This window comes from Theobroma cacao, chromosome 5 (assembly GCF_053813885.1).
Source record: "Theobroma cacao isolate CCN51 chromosome 5, ASM5381388v1, whole genome shotgun sequence".
NCBI classification, from domain to species: Eukaryota; Viridiplantae; Streptophyta; class Magnoliopsida; order Malvales; family Malvaceae; genus Theobroma; species Theobroma cacao.
Window position 1 is genome coordinate 34,368,722 of NC_142643.1, and position 5,507 is coordinate 34,374,228.

At 30.7% G+C, this 5,507-nt stretch overlaps 1 pseudogene; it reads right to left on the reverse strand.

Moving 5' to 3' along the window:
- Positions 1-799: 799 nt before the first annotated feature.
- LOC18598876 (chalcone synthase pseudogene) lies at positions 800-2,003 on the reverse strand (annotated as a pseudogene).
- Between the last annotated feature and the right edge of the window lie 3,504 nt (positions 2,004-5,507).

Here is a 5,507-nt window from a genome sequence, read left to right on the forward strand (position 1 = left end):
TCTCGATTTTCACCCTCACTTCAAATCTTAACACTCAGCCCAAAACATCACCTTTCTCCCTCACCCTCATTGCTTCCTACTTTACTTCTTCTTTGCATATTTTTTATTTTCTGTTCTATGACATTTTTTTATTTTCGTCTATGGCTGATAGGGTTGGAAAGTTAGGATTTTTGGTTGATTTTGGTTTTTTTGTGAAAATTGGTCTCTCTCTAGGGTTTTTTATTGTGAAATTCAATCGCCTTTTGATTTGGGAAGAGGCTTTATAGCTACCCTCAAGTGCTGGGGATATAGTTGGGATGGTGGATGTGGCTTGTCGAACGCAATTCTCACGCTTGGTATGGTGCATCTGCACCTTATTTGTTTGCTGGGCATGTTTTTTTGTCGCCATGCCCAGCTCATCCTCTTCTTCTTTCTTCTTTCTTTTCTTTTCTCTCTTCTTTTTTATTTTTTTGATTTTCAAATCTTTTATTATTTTCTTAAAAAAATTGGTGTCTACACAACCCAAAATCATTTTATTACTGCTTTTGTTATTTATTATTTATTTTCGAAAGAAAAAAGTAGATAGTGCATTTGGTTATAAATGAAAATAATATTTTTTTGAAATGATTAAAATTCTAATGATACTAATTTATAAGAGCATAATCCATGCTTTTACTTTGTTATATATAGAACAATTATAATTATTAATGTGCTATTTCCGATTCATCCATCAATGTGAACTAATAAGATTTTTCAAAATTTATCAGATGGCTTTCTGTCAGTTGTATCATTGGTAAAAACGATGGCAGGAGATTGGAAAGAATATTTAGAATGTAAAGTATGAGGTTCATAATTCATATATGATGCAAATACATGTTATTTTTAAAACCACAAATGGTGAGCTTGAAACATTTCAAACTTTTTTATTACAGTGATCAAGTGAAGGTTACTAGTTACCATGGAACACCTAATAGAAAGGCTTAGTACTTTCCACCATACCACAGCACACCTTATTCCTTCCCTTTAATGAGTTGTATTTGTAGGGAAGCTCCGGAGCACAACTGTGTCAACGGTGATACCAGCCCCTAATCCCAACAAAAAGCCCCACTCTAGACCTTCTCCCGTGGCCTTTCCTACCTCCATGGACCTCCTTCTCATCTCATCCAGAATAAAGAACACGGTTGCAGAACTCATGTGCCCAAATTCGCTAAGCACATGTCGAGTTGTAAAAAGTTTTTCCCTTTTCAGCCCAAGTTTGATTTCAATCTGGTCGAGGATTGCATTCCCCCCTGGATGAACTATCCAAAAGAATGAGTTCCAATCATTATTGCTTATTGGGCTTAATGCTTCCGCCAAGCACTTGTCAATGTTATCAGCAATCAATTTTGGAACATCCCTTGACAGGTTAATACTGAGGCCTGCTTCATGTATGTGTCCTTCAATTGCACCATGCGAGTCAGGAATAATATTCTCTGATGCGGAAACAATTTGAAAGAGTGGCCTTTCCTTTAAGGCATTAGGGTCAGCACCAATAATCATAGCCGCTGCACCATCACCCAAAATGGCATTGCCAATGAGCGAAGGTGTGTCATGTTCATTGGGTGCACGAAAAATACCAAGTAAAATTTCAGAGCTGACGACAAGAACTCGTGCACCGGCATTGTTTTCAGCGATGTCCTTGGCCATTCGGAGGATGGCGCCGCCAGCATAGCAGCCTTGGAAGTACATCATCACTCTCTTGACTGATGATGGTAGGCCAAGCAGCTTTGTAAGACGATAATCTGCTCCAGGCATGTCCACACCCGAAACTGCAGAAAATATGAGGTGTGTGATCTGAGATTTTGGTTGTCCCCACTCCTGGATCGCTTTTGATGCTGCTTCCATGGCAAGTTTCGGTACTTCAGCGGCAAGAATTTGTTGACGTATGTCAAGAGATGGGCTGCTGTAGGTGCTGATGTTGGGATTCTTATTAATAATTTCTTCAGTGAGGACAAAGTGGCGTTTGCTTATCATTGATTTCTCACCTGTTTGATTTATAAGTAACCATCATAATATAACAACATATGCCAAAAAAAAAAAAAAGGAAAAATCAAAATGTAGTGACTAATGAATTTTGCTATCTAAGTAGAAATCAGATATGCGTAATAATCCTTACATAGCTTTATACTTAAAAGCTGTAGTCATAATTTATAATGAAAAATTGAAAAATGCATTTTTTTTATAATTTTTTTAGTACGAGTGAAAATTGAATGATTAACCGTATCATGAATTTCGATGACTATAATAATGTTTATACATATATATATATATATATATATATATATATATGATTAAACTTTGTCAACTTATTCTTCAAAAAAACTCATCATCAACTACATACTTACATATACGTTTGAATTTTTCTTTCAATTGTGTCATATGCTCGCTTTTAGTGACTCTAAAATAATAATCAGGAAAGTCAGCTTAAGAGACACAATAAGCCGGAGTTGCTTTGCCAATGGAAAGAATTGTTGCCAGGCTTTGCGCTGGTTTCCTCCTTCCAAAATTCTCAGGTAAAGCCATTGCTGTCAACGTGGTGGTATAGAAGAACTATGGATACTCAAAGCAGGAATGTGATGGAAAAAAGGAAAAATGCTGGATTTATATAGTAAGTCTATAAGTTGTAGAAAATAGGTTATCTATTTTGGGTGTATCCGTATCCAATTATGATGAGAGAAAAAGGGTTAGTATTTTATTATTAATTAGATTAATGTGGTGGCAGTGGCACTAGGAAGAGAGATGGTTAGGCAGGAAGGTTTTTGCACAGCATAGGGAAGGCTTGAACTACCCTGTGCGACAAGCCATGACTAGTCCGTATCCATTCCGCCAGGTATCTCATTTTTCTGAAGTCCCAATTATGCTTTATATAAAAAAACCTAGATAGCAAAATACCAGAAAAACTTATGTTAAAATATGGGAAATAACTTTAATACCCTTAATATTAGAATTATTATAGTTTCGATATAGACTAGAAGTCAAAACAACAACCACCGTCAACAAAACATTCAACCAGCATTAGTAAATCCAAATAGAAATTACAAATCACTAAAAACAAAAATCAATAAAAAAAACTAAAAAAATAAAATACAAAAGTAATTGAAAAAAAAACAAAAAAAATACAAACCCAAAAAGGAAGAAAATGTGCTCTGTCAATTTTGAAAAACTTTATGAGTTTTAGGAAAAAGAAGAGATGCAAGGTTAAAGCGAGAAAGAAGATTGTCAAATGAGAGAGAAAAATAATTAGTGAAAGGGCATGAAAGGGAGAGTGGGAGGGGAAATTGGGAAAAGTTAATTTTGAGAGACAAAAACGGGGAAGGTATCTGATAGAGACAGAAAAAGAATTAATTATTTTACAATAATAAAAAAATATAAAAATAAAGAATCAAATATATCATTTTTAATAAATTGATTTTTATTTTAAAAGTTAAAAAAACACAATGCATACTATACAATGTAAAAATTTATTAATAACGTTGAAACACTAAACAGATTCTTTAAAAAAATAAGTACTTTAAAATAATTATTTTAGATTTATTATTACTATTATTATTTATAATTTTTTAATCAAAAATTGTTCCTTATTATTATTATTATCATTATTTATAAATTTTTTTTATTTAACATTAATTTTTTATAAATATTGGAAAAAGAAAAGGTAGCCCGACGTAGCGGGGCACCATTCTGGTTACTATTTAAACTATAATTAATAAATGTATTAAAATTAATTATTAAGAAGGGCCTAGGGGTTGGGGGGAGGGGGGTGATTATGGCATGATAAGCAGTTAAACTGTACAAACAAGATTAGACCTATCCAAAGAGTAGTATATCCCCTAAGCCTACACGCTTAGTCGCAATTCTAGATTTAGATTTTCTTGGTGTCTATTTGGATTGATTTTTTTTAGTTTATTTATCTCATAAAAGCAAAAATCAAACCAAACATAATTTTTAAAAAAATTCTTAAAAAATAAAAAATTTTTAAAAAAACAGCTTAAAGAAAAGCTCTAAGGGGGAGCTTTTTCTTCTCTTCTTTTAAAAACACATTAATTTTTCAAGAAATACTCCTCTCTCAATCAATCTCTCTCTCCTCTTCTTGCCTTTGCAAATCACCATTTTCTAATGCAAATTGTGATCTCTCTCTCTTCTACCTTTCTCTACAAAAAACTATATAAAAAAAAAAAAACTGAAGACTCAACAATAGAATACCAAAATTTAAAATTTTTTTGTTCTTACAAAGATTAAGAGAAAAAAAAATTCAAATTTAAAATTACGTTCATATACTATTTAAAAGTTTTCTTTCTTTTTCATCAAAAAGGATTTTAATGTCAAATACACTATTTTCTCTTTTCTCTTCTTTTTTTGGAATTGAAGTCTCATAGTCTGATTGCTTGCTAGATTAACAAAAATCTATTACTATTATTACTATACAAGTTTGAGAGTTATTCCGTTTCTTTATTGATTTTTTTAATTTTAACATTTGAAATCATGTATAAACTTAAAGTGTTCCATTGTAGTTTATTAAGTGATTGAAGATGGCATGAATACCCTTTATGGTAATTTTAATCGAAATTAAAGTTTATATAATTTATTTTGTTAAACAGTTTACCAAACAGTTTTAGCTTAATTTTAAAAATTATTATTTTTTATAAAAGTTTCATAATAGCTTTTGAGCTAAAATAAGCTAGGCTAAACATGCTTTTAGTGTTCTGTGGTTCAAAATTATTATTAATATATTTGTATTTAGTTTGAATTTTTAAATTATACTAATATAAAATATTTTTTATTATTTTAATAGTAAAATATTTTGTGCATATTAGTTTTGGCTTGAAGTTGATTCAAATTACTTTAATATATATATATATATATATATATATATATATATATATATACAGTTAAAATTTTGAGAATGTGTATATATTTGTCTTTAGTTTCAAGATAACCGATGTTATAAATTTAGGGTTAAATGTTCAAATTGGGGTTAAAGATTTGGATATTTTTTCAATTAAAGACTAAATGTTTCAATTGTAAAAATTAAGGTCTAAACATTTTCCGTTCTTTACAATTAAGGACTAAGGTGAGAGTATTTAGCGCGTGTAGGACACATGCATGGCGTGGACTGTCAAGTCTTTTCTGTTAGAAAGTTTTTTTTGTCATGTCAAAATGGTTTAAATTATATCATGGTGTGTAACAACTTTTTCATCATAGCATGTAATAATTAAATTTTTTAATATAACGTGTAACAATTAAATCTTCAACATGACGTGTAACCATGGGCGGACCCACATTAGAAGGAGTGGTGTCACATGACATCACTCACTTCTTAAAATGTTTTAATTTTTATATTATTTATCTAAAATTTAGGATAATTAATATACTAATTAAACTCATTATTTTTTTTACAATTTTATAGAGAGTGAGGTCAAAGACTCCAAGCAAAAGTGATTTATCAAAAACTAATTTATAAATTACTATTTAAATACTATAAGAAAAGA